The sequence below is a fragment of the Lithobates pipiens genome, unplaced genomic scaffold (assembly GCF_037356315.1).
Source record: "Lithobates pipiens isolate NorthernLeopardFrog02 unplaced genomic scaffold, aLitPip1_a1.2 Scaffold_16, whole genome shotgun sequence".
NCBI classification, from domain to species: Eukaryota; Metazoa; Chordata; class Amphibia; order Anura; family Ranidae; genus Lithobates; species Lithobates pipiens.
This window is the reverse complement of record NW_027507748.1, coordinates 641,226,925-641,241,652: the sequence shown is the minus strand read 5'-3', so window position 1 is coordinate 641,241,652 and position 14,728 is coordinate 641,226,925. Positions and strand designations below refer to the sequence as shown.

The 14,728-nt window shown below is 45.5% G+C and overlaps 1 protein-coding gene and 1 pseudogene across 2 annotated transcripts in view; one reads left to right on the top strand and one right to left on the bottom strand.

The window, feature by feature from the left end:
- The window catches only part of CERS5 (ceramide synthase 5), a 142,220-nt gene that overhangs the window by 22,039 nt on the left and 105,453 nt on the right, over nucleotides 1-14,728 (top strand). The window lies entirely within an intron of this gene.
- On the bottom strand, nucleotides 12,111-12,218 carry LOC143986333 (U2 spliceosomal RNA; annotated as a pseudogene).

Genomic DNA, 14,728 nt, shown 5'->3' with positions numbered 1-14,728 from the left:
ATGACGGTTAGCAGTGATCTGTTATGTCACAAGGCAGAACGGGAAATGCCTTGTTTACATAAACACTTCCCGGTTCTGTGGCTTCGTGACACGATCGGCGGGAGACCGGTGGACATTGAGTTTGCCGGTCACGCTGTACGAGGCGTGCACCGCTTGCTCTGCCAATTAAAGGGGATGTAAAGGTATGCCCATTTGCCCACGGATGCCATTGTGCCGACGTATATCTGCGTGCAGCGGTCGGCAAGTGGTTAACCTCGTCGCGCCCGCCCTATAGCCGAATGGCGGCCTTAGAGCGGGCGGCTTCCTTCGCCTGGCCGTCCCTGGACGGCCTGGTGTTTACTTCCGCAATGCGCGCCACCGGGGGCGCGCATCGTGGAAGTATTGTATTTGCCGTGTCTCCCGGAGACAGGCAAATACAGATCGCCGTGAACGGCCAATCAAAGCGGCCGTTCACAGCGCGATCGCAGCTGCCAATGGGAGATGATCTCATATGTAAACATATGAGATCATCTCCCATTGCCGTGTCTCTCCCTCCTCACACAGAGACAGCGTGTGAGGAGGGAGAGCGATCTATGTGTCAGCCCCAGTGCCTGTGTCAGCCCCAGTGCCTGTGTCAGCCCCAGTGCCTGTGTCAGCCCCAGTGCCTGTGTCAGCCCCAGTGCCTGTGTCAGCCCCAGTGCCTGTGTCAGCGCCATCTGCCAGTAGTGCCAGCGCCTGCCGCCAGCGCCTGCCGTCAGCCCCAGTGCCGCCCGTCGGCCCCAGTGCCACCTGCCAGTGCCATCCGCCAGTGCCGCCTGCCAGTGCCACCTGCCGCCAGCCCCATCTGCCGCCAGCCCCATCTGCCGCCAGCCCCATCTGCCGCCAGCCCCATCTGCCGCCAGCCCCATCTGCCGCCAGCCCCATCTGCCGCCAGCCCCATCTGCCGCCAGCCCCATCTGCCGCCAGCCCCATCTGCCGCCAGCCCCATCTGCCGCCAGCCCCATCTGCCTCCAGCGCCACGTGTCAGCCCCATCTGCCTCCAGTGCCACGTGTCGTCAGTGCCACGTGGGGTCACTTTGTGGGCATTTCCATTGTCCTGGTGCTCCAGGGCCTTCAAAACTGTAATAGGTGGTTGAGAAATAAGATGTGTAATTTATGCTCCTAGAACGCCTGATGGTGCTATTTCAATATTGGGCCTCTGTATGTGGTCAGGCTGTGTAAAAGTCTCACACATTTGGTATCGTTATACTTAGGAGGAGTAGTAGAACGTATTTTGGGGTGTCATTTTTGCTATGTACATGCTATGTGTTGGAAATATCTTATAAATGGACAACTTTGCGTAAAAAAAAAAAATGCGTTTTCATTTTTTTTCCACATTTTCCCAAAACTTCTGGAAAAAAAATGAACCATTCAAACGACTCATTATGCCTCATAGATTATACGTTGGGGTGTTAGCTTTCCAAAATGGGGTCACTTTGTGGGCATTTCCAAAAAAAAAATCTTAATTTTGCAAAGAATTGTGGGAAAAAGATGACAACATCAAAAACCTCACCATGCATCTTAGTAAATACCTTGGAATGTCTACTTTCAAAAAAAGGGGTGATTTGGGGGGTATTTGTACTTTCCTGACTTGTTCGGGTCACAAGAAGCGAGATAGGCCACCAGTACATCAGGTGTGATCAATTTTGTGCGATTCGCACCACAGATTGTAGACTCTCTAACTTTCACAAAGACCAAATAATATCCACTAATTTGGGTTATTTTTACCAAAGATATGTAGCAGTATAAATTGTGGCCAAAATTTATGAAAAAAAAATTATAATTTGCAAAATTTTATCACAGAAACAAAGAAATATGCGTTTTTTTTTCAAAATTTTCGGTCTTTTTTCATTTATAGCGCAAAAAATAAAAACCCCAGAGGTGATCAAATACCACCAAAAGAAAGCTCTATTTGTGGGAAAAAAAGGACACAAAATTAATTTGGGTACAGTGTTGCATGACTGAGTAATTGTCATTCAAAGTGTGAGAGCACCAAAAGCTGAAAATTGGTCTGGTCAGGAAGGGTGTTTAAGTGCCCAGTAAGCAAGTGGTTAAACAAGCTTAGGTAAGTTTAAGATGATGGGTCAGCTTATTGCTCAAGCAAGGATTGATCGAAGTAAGGTGGGTGATTATTAACAACCCAGGGTTGCCAAACTTTAAAAGATTTTTATTGGTTATAGACAAAACCAAATAACAAAATTAACACCAGACAGTCAGCCCCATAAAAGGAATATCGCAGTACAAGGTACGTAGAGAACAATCGGATACAGGCATACCCCACTTTTAAGTACACAATGGGGTTTATTTACTAAAGCTGGAAAGTGAAAAATCAGGCTCACTTCTGCATAGAAACCAATGAGCTTCCAGCTTTTATTACCAAAGCTTAATTGAACAAGCTGAGGATAGAAGCTCATTGGTTTCTATGTAGAAGTGAGCCTGATTTTGCACTTTCCAGCTTTAGTAAATAAACCCCATTGTGTACTTAAAAGTGGAGTATGCCTGTAAAGAGAACGAACACCAGCCCATAATCCCTGAGTAGAATTTATAAAAAGCTATAAGCAGATTGGTCAGGACCAGTGAATCCACTATTACATCACTTCAACAAGAGTGTCCAAAAGAGGCAGTGCAACAGTGAACCATCTACAATAATATGTAATGTTCTGAATATCAGAAAGTACCCTGTATGTGCAGAAGGCTGGCTGTAGTGTAAACATAAAAATAAATCTGAAGAAAGAGAAGGTCTCCAAAGAGAGATGGGAAAGTAAGTCAAGGATAGAAAGGAGAAAAGCCAGAAGACCTTAATATCTCAGATGGTAACACTGTGAGGTATTTGCAGTGGAGTGGAAGACGAAGCAGCTTTCACATAGGCTGCCTGTGGTTCCCAGATTTGCTCAAATAAAGCTTGTTTGGGTTACCAAACCCCCCTCCCCCATCCCTCCTGCAGTCTAATGCGCATCGGCTGTGAAAAAGCTGTAACAGGTGGGGGTCCATAGTAAAGATGCCCACACACCGGGGAGAGAGAACAGAGGGTGAACACAGCTGGACCCAGCATGGTGTTGGATTGTGGGACAGGTGAGTGGCTGTATGTTAAAAGTCAGCAGCTACAATTTTCGTAGCTTCTGACTTTTAATTTTTACACAGGAGACTGGATTTCCCCTTAAAAGAGCATCTGTAAGATTTTTGTCCAAAATTGGGCAATTATTGGTTAAGACCATTGTATATCTATATACCCAAGTCTGGGCAGCCGTAAAAGCAATTTGAGGAATAAGGTGAGCAAACCTTTGCAACCAGGTACCATCTTGTGAGGACTTTGTAGTTGGCCTCCAGGGCCTGTACGTTCATAGCGGAACACTTAGTGGCCAACCATATGTTGGTCCAGTCTTCGGGGTCTAGTGAGAGAGGTCAAGGTCTTTAGCCCAATGACTGGTATACGAAGGGGAATAGCATTGGGGGAATTGAGATGTCCATACAATTTCGAAGTCCGTCCCGGGGCCTGGGGGGGGACATATTTACAGATGCGCTCAAATTATGTATGAGTATCAGAGATGTGTGGCCCTTTTTGAAAAAAAAAAAAATCTTTTATTGAAATTAACAGACAGTAGAATACAATAATGCTGTGTAGCAAAGCAAAATACATGTGGCCCTTTTATATAAATGGAAAAGTGGGTATTTTGGAGGTATGATATCTGAGTTGGGGAGAGAATTTTTCACGTAGGCCTGCAAAGGAGTATAAAGTTGCAGATGGTAACCAGGTGGCGCAAGCGATGGAGCTTCAGGGTCTATTCGGTGGGTAAATGAGGTAGACGCTGCAGGAGCCAGATAGAATCTCGGGTGATGGAAAAGCAACGATAAAGGTGTGTATGTGTGTGTGTGTGTGTGTGTGTGTGTGGGGGGGGGGGGGGGGGGGGGGGGGATTGTAACCTGCACTGAAATTTTAGTGCATCTCATAGGCTCGGGAGTGTTACGTGGTTGGGTTGGAAATCGTAGGTCTTTCTTTGGGTCATAACCCAGAGAAGATTATCAAAGGCCAGCGGGTGACATTTGGCTTCTTCTAAGCTGACCCTCGGGAGAACCTCTGTAGTCGTGTGATATTGGGCTAAGTATGTGTGTTGTGTCGCTTGGTAGTAATTGGAAACGTTTGGAAGAATAGGCAGATTTTCTTATATTTATTCAATGATATCACCTTTACTTGTAGGCACTGTTTAAATCGAGATCTAATGTTTGCCTGTTTTAAATGTTGACTTTTTTAAAAGTCAATTTCCATGGGGTGTGCTTGATTTTTGCATATGACTGTAAATACATAAAACAAAATTCTTTTAGACCAGACTTGTCGGGGAAAGATAACTCATCCAAACAATGTTCTTTTACAACAGTTGTCAGGTAAACATTGTGGGAAGTTTTCTTTTATTCTACACATAATTCTCTAATTGCCGTCCCTATCCAGCAAATCCTGAACACAAGAACTTTCATTGGTACTTGAGGGCCGGAATGGAAAAGCATCCAGGATCTGTGCATCAGCAGATGGATGTATTATAGATGCCAAGGGAAGCTACACCCTGTGTGTTTCGATCCCTTGTTTAATTAGAGCGTGTTAACTTACATTGACAGGTGCATGTTTTATTTAGCTTTTGCACTGAATGGATTGGCTTATATTGACTTGTAGCCTATAGCTGTACAATGGTTCATTGCATAACCCTTGCTGGAGAGGTGCACCCTTATTGTTAGCACACAAAAGTCATGACCAATGTTCATTGTAATACACAGGAGCTGCAAATTGACTTTAAAATCAGTGCTCAAGAAAGGGTTTCTAGATCAGCCCGATATAAACAGTATCATTGTAAAAAAAAATTTTTTTTTTTAAATAACAAGCATATTATACATTCCACCCCCAAAGTGCAGTTGGTTTTGCACAGAAAAGCTGGATTCTCCTCTTCTCCGGTGCCTCTTTGCTGTTCCCTCCTGTCGAGTGCCCCCACAGCAAGCAGCTTGCTTTGGGGGCACCCGAGCCGAACCACAGCTTCATGAGTCCATTCAGGCACATGAGCCGCTGTTCCACCCTGCCCCCTCTCTCCCCTGATTGGCTAACTCACTGACAGCCAATGGTGTCGCTGCTGTCTCTCAGCCGTTTAGGAAAGAGGGTCCCACACGGCTGAGGGATTCTTGGATTTCGCTGGACAGAGATGGGGCTCAGGTAAATATTATTGGGTGCTGGGGAGGCTGCTACACAAAGAAGGACTTTTTATCCTAATGCATAGCATGTATTAAGCTAAAACCTTCTGCTTTTACAACTCCTTTGACCACTTGCCGACCAGTCACTGTCATACTGTGGCAGGTTGGTTCGCCCCTGCGAATTGCCATAGCTATGTGTCTGGCCCTTTGAACCGCTATAGCAGTTGTGTGCCCACTGCACGGCAGGGGAGCTGATGCGCAATGAACGCGGCCACCCGCGAGTGCTCCACAGAGGCAGGGATCTGTCAATGTAAACAAACAAATCCCTGTTCTGTCAATAGAGAGTGATTGTCTGTCTGTTCCTAGTGATTAGGGACCACAATCTCTCTCGTCCTCCAGTCAGTACACTACTCCCCCCCTGTCAGAAACACCTCTCAGGAAACACATTTAACCCCTTAATCGCCCCTAGTGTTAACTGCTTCCCTGCCAGTGACATTTATACAGTAATTAGTGCATTTTTTTATAGCACTAATCGCTGTATCAGTGGTCCCAAAAAATTGTTAAGTGTCTGATCTGTCTGCCGCAATGTCGCTGTCCCGCTAAAAATCTGTGATCACCGGCGCTACTTGTAAAAAAAAAAAAAAAAAAAAGCCATACATCTATTCCCTATTTTGTAGATGCTATAACTTTGGTTTGTGCAAATCTAATATACGCTCCCCCCCCAAAAAAAAAAATGTAGAATGCGTATTGACCTAAACTGAGGACATATTATTTTTATTTTAGTTTTAAGTTTTATATTTTTGGGGTATTATAGCAAAAAAAAAAAAAAATATATATATATATATATATATATATATATATATATATATATATATATATATATATATATATATATATATATATATATATATATATATATATACTGCGCAATTGTCAGTTAAACAGAAAAAAAAAATCCTTAAGATTCCTAAAAAAAAAAAAAAAAAAAAATTGGAATTTTTTTTTTTCCCCCCCCCATTCTCCTCTAAATGCCTGTTGCTAGGGGTTCCCTCGTAGTCTGCCTCCTTCAGTGCCTGGGCTGGTGACATCACTTCCCCTCGGCACAGGAAGGGCTCAGCTCTGACCCCTCCCTCCTGTCAGTCATCTGGGACACGTGACAGGTCCCAGAAGACTGCGCGGCGGCGCTCACGCATGTGCAGTGGGGGCCCGGCTGTGAAGCCACAGACGGGTGCCCACAGTTGCAATGCCGGCGTTGCCGAGCGGAGCTTTGATTCCCCCCGCATCGCTGGACCCTGGAACAGGTAAGTGTCCGATTTATTAAAAGTCAGCAGCTGCAGTATTTGTGGCTGCTGACTTTAATTATTTTTTTTTTTATTTTTTTTTATGGAAACTCCTCTTTAAAGAGGAAGTAAACACTCCCACTCTGATGCTTCTTTTCATTTAGTCCATTATAATAAGTAATTATCAAACTATAGCCACTGTAATCCAACCCAAATCGCATATTACTTACTGTTTAAAGAACCTTTAAAAAACTTGTTTCGAGGGGTTAGGCAGAGCCATCTTAAGTATTATTTTCTAAGTTCACAGTGAAGTTTATTTCTGCCCTTACATTGAGCATTTCCTGTACTGTTAACCAAGCCTCCTCCTCAATCCAACATTACTATGGCAACCCTGCTTCTCGGTTCATAGCTGACTTGTTTTATTTCATAGTATTTACTTGTGCCGATTGTCTAATGTTTGCATGTGTCAGTCTTATCAATTAATGGCCTGGTTTACACTGCATGTGATGTCACATGGGGTGTAGGAGGAAGCTCTGAATGATTCTGCAGCCTCCTGGGATATCAGTGTTGTGTGCTGTAGGAAGTCCTGATAACAGATAGATAAGCACATAGAGAGTGTGCCGTAAATCAGGGGAGATCTGGGCAGGCTCAGTGACGTCATTTTAAAGAACAAAAAGGATTACAACACCACTAAGCAAGTAAGGAGGATATCTACAAGCAGTGTTCATTTGTTTTTTTATTTTTTATGCTGATTTACATGGGACAAAGTTGTGGGGGAGAGTTTACAACCACTTTAAAGCGGCGCAGTGCCGTATCGCAAAAAAAGTGGCCTGGTCATTAAGGGGGAAAATCTCCCGGGCCTTAAGTGGTTAACTGAGCAACTAATGTCTTTTCTTGAAAGGGGTTTGTCTCCATTACAAGAATCATTTTCTTTCCACTTCACAATTATTTGCCAATTTGTGTTGGTCTATCACATATAAAATACATTTGTTTTTGGTTGTAACCAGACAAAATGTGAGAAATTTCAAGGGGTGTGAATACTTTTTCAAGGCACTGTAAATGGCCTACATCTACATACAAGTTTACTGCTACATACAAGTTTATACAGCGCTAAGGCGGCGTTCACACCTGGGTTTTTTGATTCGTGGGCAGAATCTCCACAATTCTGCCTGCAATTTCAAAATGCTCTGCTAACACGACACATCCCACAACCTGAATTTCAGATGCCATTCATTTTAATGGCACTGAAAAAAACGCGGTGCGGTTCTGCCACGGTTGTCGCATGCTAAAAGCAGACCGCATTGCATGAAGTTTGTTAACCAAAAGAATCTCCTGATCCTTTTTTGGGCGACAAGCTTCAGGAAATGTGGTTTACCGTGATCGCAATCCAATTTATTGCTCGATAATCATGGCAGAACTGCACCCTATTTCTAGGTGCCATTAAAATGCATGGCATCTGAAATTCATTTTGTGTGATTTTTTTATTTTTTAGCAGAGCTTTTTAAAATTGCGGCCAGAATCGTGGCAAGAAAGCATATATTTACAGTAATCTCTTTGTTTTTGCAGTGGTTGCAGCCTGTAAAAAGACGCAGATTAATGGCCTGTGTCAGCGGGCTTTGATGGGTAAATGTAGCATCCTTTTAACATTAGTCTGCGATCTTTCAGAACTAATTGCAGATGCACTTGACCTGCTTTTGCAATCCCATAGACTTGTATGGGGAGAGAAGCAGTTGACGCCATCCATTATACCCACCTGGCTGGTGAGTGAAATGTCACACTTTCGTTTTCTTCTAAAGATTCTGGCACCAATGTTGCCTGGCACTTCCAGATTTGTTGGGTAGTGTGTCCCCGTGGCATGCTGTGGTCCCTGTGCTATGTTCGTACAAGCCCCATAGTAGTGATAAAGGAGCCAGCAGATGGAAACAGATGGAGACCAGGAAATAAAGGCTCCTGGATTCTGCAGGATCTTCAGCCATCTGTTTTGCTTTACTACTGAGAGATTGGCAACATGGGCAGTAGGAGAGGCATGTATCTATTACCATATATATATATATATATATATATATATATATATATATATATATATATATATATATATATATATATATATATATATATATATACAGGAAACGATTGGAATATTTATTTCAGTAATAGAATCACTTTTAAAAACTGAGTTGGGAGATCGACCACAACAAAGCAATAAGCAAGCATGTCAGCCACAGTGTACCCAAGAGTGCTGCTCGGATGTCAAAGAACGGACTAGACCCCTAAAAGCTTGTCCCGAAAAATGAACTGTTAACCATTTAAGGACCAAGCCTCTTTCTGAGATTTGTTGTTTACAAGTTAAAAACATTTTTTTTGCTAGAAAATTACTTGGAACCCCCAAACATTATACATTTTTTTTTCGAACACCCCAGAGAATAAAATGGCGGTTGTTGCAATACTTTCTGTCACACCGTATTTGCATAGCGGTCTTACAAGCGCACTTTTTTTGGGGGGAAAAAAATACACTTTTTTTTAAATTAAAAAAATCAGATAACAGTAAAGTTAGCACAATTTTTTTTTTTTTTTTGTGAAAGATAATGTTACACAGAGTAAATTGATACCCAACATGCTTCAAATGCGTTGACTTCAGCGCATGAGCTTGTCGGGAAGGGGTGCGTTGTAAAAACAAGAAATTTTTTTTATTTTTTTTTATTTTTACAGTTTAAAAAATGTTTAATGTAAACATCCCTTGTAATAGAAAAAAAAGCATGACAGGTCTTCTTAATTATGAGATCTGGGTTCAAAAAGACCTCACATCTCATATTTACACTAAAATGCAAAAAAAAATAATAAAATAAAGTTGTCATTTAAAAAAATCCTTTAAAAATGACCCTTTAAGAGCTGTGGGCGGAAGTGATGTTTGCAGAGTCATGGAGACAGGTTCCCCTCACTCGTCTCCATGCCACAGAGAAGAAACGGTCCAATCGCCTCTGCCGACAGCTCCGGTAAGCTGCGGAGGGCACCGGATCGCGGCGGGAGGGGGCCCCCTCCTGCCGCCAATAAAAGGGGTCTTGTGGCGAATGGGCCGCTGTGACCACTTTTTCTTTTTGTAGCAGACCACCCGCTGAAGAGGATACCAGGGCAGATAGCTGTTGCCATAACAATAGCTTCCTTCAAACAGCCGACGTAAAACTGCGGTGGCAGTCTGTAAGTGGTTAAATAAAAAGATCACGGACAGTACTCATCTGTTTTATTGCAAGTGCACATAATGGCTACAATCTCCTTATGCCTTAAAATGTTACTAAACCCAGGACCCTGCATTCAATATATCTGGTCTCCCACAGTACACAGAACATGGAAATGCAATTATTTTAGTAAATATAAAACTGCTAAATACCTTTTTCTCACCCGCTGTTTATAGCAGTCTTGTGACCTCTGTTAGTTCCTGGTGAAGCTTGTAGGAGGAGTTTTCATACTGAACTGTCCTATGAGGCTGCAGGACCCCTGACTGTCTGGGCAGTGCTGATTGGCCCTGTGCCCAGTGCTGATCACATGCACTCTCCCAAGAAAAAAAAAACCTCTTTAGCCATACACACCAAACTGAGCATGTTCAGCCTGACTCCAAGGGCTCTGTCTTATGCAGACTTGTCCAGGGGACAGTACAGGGAGGGGAGGATCTGTGCATACAGGATCAAGCAGCCTTTTTACGCAATGCAGAGGATTAACCCCTTTGGTTCCACAGGGTGTATAACAAGTCTGCATATACAGACTGATTTTACTGTTATGGGTTTAGTAACACCTGTTTCATTTAACTTTAAATCGTTTGCTATAATGAGGTGTTCAGCAGTGTAAGTGCATTATGGTGTTAAGGGTTTAAGCACAGGGCTCAAGGCTTGGGTATATGGGGCAAGCAGAGAGGATTGGGTATATATGGAGATTGGCCTTTTATGCGAAGAGTTACTGTCTCTGAGAAGGAAGCTTGCCACAAATTTTAGGTACTAGTAAAATATTCCAAACCATGGCTGCTTGGTTTTTGGGTTTTACCTGCTGGCGTCTCTTCTGGATTTGTTGGAGGAGTGTTTGTAGAGGCTGTTGTATGTGGGAGTCGGGTCAAACTATGAATGGCACAGGAATGCGCTGTGCATTCCTGTGCTATTAACATGCAATCCGGATGCAGTGCGATTTCAGCCCTTTCATTTGAATGGACTGAAATTGTACCAGACTGCAGGAAAAGTAGAGCGTGCGCTACGTTATAAAACACAGAACAACCAGATCGCATGTTACCAATATACCATGCAATCCGGTTCAGGTAAATGTACTGTTTGGGGTGTTTTTAAAGTGGTTGTAAAAGCAGAAGGTTTTTATCTTCATGCATTCTATGCAACAAGATAAAAAGCCTTCTGTGTGCAGAAGCCCCTCTCAGTCCCCCTAATACTTACCCAAGGTCCAGCTAGAACCAGTGATGTTGCACGATGGCCTTGGCTGTCCTGGACTCACCTCCTCATTGGCTGGGACAGCAGCGCAGTGCCATTGGCTCTCTCTGCTGTCAGTAAGCCAATTTTTTTTTTAAAGCCAGTGGCGTGCAAAACACACTCCAAAAAACTTCACCCGGTGCATAAAAAATGCGCACACACATAGAGAGTGACACAAAAAAGTGCAGACGGGTACACAAGTCCTCTAAAATCAGAGGACCTTGTCCTGAATCCCCCGGGGCGTTAGGCTCCTGACAGGGACAAGGACACTTAAAACTTGGTCTTCCTGGCCGAAACCAGTCAGACCCCGTTCTTCGGAAGGTCTGCCGAAACAGACCCACCCAAATACTAGGTAGGGCTCCCCCGAAGGAAGACCCCAAACCCTAAGGCAGAGGGTGAACTAAGCCAGAAGGCCATGTCCACCCCCACACCAGACTTTCAGGACAGGCCCTAGAACCTGTGACCCTACTCATCACAGCAAACGTGCAAAGTGACAAAACAAGACGTGACAAGACACACTGAAAATAAATAAAAAGTGGGGAAGGGATAGTGGAGAGGAGAGTGAAAAGGTGGTCGTTGTGTGAAACAACGACCAGGCCCTCCGGCCGGGAATAAAAAATTCCTCTGGTCCCAGCCAAAAGGCCCGGCCCAAGAGGCAGGTGCTAAAAAAGTGTGTCATGGTGCAGTGACCGTGGTGCCCAAAATCAAAGTGACCCTCACTCACAGTGATTGTTAGGCACCCCTGGACTGCCACTCCAGGGGCACATACTCCATAGGCTTTCAAGACCGCCCCCGACCCCCGGTCCAGACCACAGCAGCCCACACCCCAGACAGGAAGGCATGAAGATCAGGAAGCTCGGTGAGAGCCCTTTACCATCAGGCTCCACCATCGCTCCCATCACTCCTTCCTAATTATATTCGGATGTACTAACCGGCACTCCCCCTTAGCCAAAAAGAGTAACCAGCGTTCCTTTCCGAAAAACTGCCCGGGGCTAGAACTACCCCAATCCAGACCAGAGGCCGGGAACCCGGCCCTCTGGATCCGACCAGGCAGCACCTGCCCTCACCAGGGGCATCCTTCCAGATGGCTCAGACTCAACCATGCATCGGCCCCCAGTTTACTGTCGGGCGGCACGACGTGGCCCCTACCGAAACCATCCTTCGGGATGCAAATTACACCATCGGAGAGCGCCGCCCAAACCCTCTCAAATAGGGATGGACCAGCGCCTCCTTTGGCAACTGATAAGAACAGATACTACACTTGATCTTAGCCAAAAGGCCGAGAAGCGCTGTCAGTAAGCCAATGAGGAGAGAAAAAGGGCCGGGCCGCTGCTCCGTGTCTGAATGGACACAGGGAGCTGTAGCTTGGCTCAGGGGCCCCCATAGCAAGCTGCTTGCTGTGTGGCACTCAACAGGAGAGAGGGACCTGAGAAGAGGAAGATCTGGGCTGCTCTGTGCAAAACTCCTACACTGAGCAGGTAAGTATGACATGTTGGTTAATTTTAACGGGGGGGGGGGGGGGCGAAATAGATGTTAGTATCACTTTAAGCTTACATTGACACCCAATGCAGATCACACCTGCAATGCATTTTGATCACAGAAATGTGCATGGGACGTGAATGAATTGAAATGTGCATGGGACGCGGGTTTCCCAAGCTGTGTTCTGGTGTGAACTGGCCCAGAGACCATGATGGCAAACTATTACCTGTGTGTTTTTTTTTTTTTTTTTTTTTTTTTTTTTTTTAAAGCCGTTCCTTTTGAAATGTCATGCCTCTTGTTTCTTAAAGTATACAGACCCTACCAATTAAAACAAAATAGTCATACTTGCCTAGGTGGATGCAAAAGCGACACTGCATCTGTCCCCTACCATCTCTGAACCGAGTGATCAAAGACTGTTGATCGCTCAGTTCTCAGCCTTTAGTGAGCTCTATGGGGGGGGGGGGGGGGGGGGAGGAGTTGCTGGCTCATACTCTGCATGACGTGATGAGAGCGTGAGCCAGCTGCTGGTTCAGGTGACCCCAAGACTGCAAGTGATGAGACTATCACATGGGGAAACATACAAAAATCCTTTATTAGATTATTTATTATCTGCATTCCTGCTTAAGAGATCCCCCCCCACAACACACATACACATTTATATGAAGCTCCCTCTGCCTAGCGGGAAGCAGTGAAAACACCACCAGAGGTTCTAATTATGCAAACTTTAACATGGGGCCAGTTTAGACTTTAGGGGGGCTTGACAGGATGGTACACAAGTGGGGGTGGATAATGCACCAGCATCAGTGGGAATAAACAATGTCTTGAGCTTGGTGGTCAGTAGGAGTGAGGCTCTGTTCACACTTGAACCAGCTGCGGATCGCACAGGAGCACTGTTCATCCCTGTTCTCCTTTTCAGGGACGAATCTTTGCCTGAATTCGGCCCCGAAACTAAGCCAAAGACGCACTGTGCAGTGTGCTTCGCATCCGCCCCTGAGATGTGAACTGGCTCCATAGAGAGCCAGTCACATTCTGCTGCTATGCGAATTGGATGAGGCGAAACCCCTGCATCCAATTCACATAGGTGTGAACCCAGCCTAAAACAAATAACATAGAGCCTGTGGCCAGGATGGTGCACCCCCGTTGGTGCCAGCGGGGAGGGATGGTGCACCCCCGTTGGTGCCAGCGGGGAGGGATGGTTGCCCCCCTCCCCCCCCCCCGGTGCCAGCGGGGAGGGATGGTTGCCCCCCTCCCCCCCCGGTGCCAGCGGGGAGGGATGGTTGCCCCCCTCCCCCCCGGTGCCAGCGGGGAGGGATGGTTGCCCCCCTCCCCCCCGGTGCCAGCGGGGAGGGATGGTTGCCCCCCTCCCCCCCGGTGCCAGCGGGGAGGGATGGTTGCCCCCCTCCCCCCCGGTGCCAGCGGGGAGGGATGGTCGCACCCCTCCCCCCCGGTGCCAGCGGGGAGGGATGGTCGCACCCCTGTTGGTGCCAGCGGGGTGGGATGGTTGCCCCCTCCCCCCCGGTGCCAGCGGGGAGGGATGGTTGCCCCCCCCGGTGCCAGCGGTAGGGATAATGGCCCATATCAGTGGGAGGAGCAATTCCCCAAGGGCCAGATAACAATCAAAGGGCAGTACTTTGAAAACAACTGATTTAAAACAAAAGTTTTAGATAGAATTCCAATTTAGTGAGAAGGACCATCATTTAAATGAAGTCACTGATAGTTTGTGTCTCAAATTGGGTTCCCCTCATAGTGCGGCGTGCCACACTTGAGTGATCACCATCTATACATTCTTTGGCCAGTCTTCTGGAGTCATGTCAGTGAAAGGGATCTTCTTTTTCCCTTTATGTTTCTGTTCAATATGCTCAACAGTCTTTTTAGTGTCTTATAAGTGTACATTTCATTTGTAAATGATCTGCTGCTCTGTTCTGAATACACAAGACATATGTCCGGCACACATGACCACACTCGCCTGAAATAACTGGGCACGTGATCTGAAAGTCAGAATACACTCATTCAAAATGCAAACAGATCTGTATCGCTAGTCTTTATTTGGAATATAGGGTTTTGGATGGTAAGTACTAGAAAGAAACCTGAAGGAAGTGGTGTTAATTGGCACCTGATAAAGATCAGGTCCCAAATGTTGAATAAAATGGATGCATCTCCGATCACAAATGATCAGATGGCTGCGAGCGCTGATTGGGGTGTTCTGGTCCCATCCCCTGTCAGAACACAATAGCACAGCAGGGGGAGACCTCTGTACTAACATCACTTGTATTAGTACAGTAATCTGTCAGTTTAAAAAAAATAAAAATAAATGTATCGCCC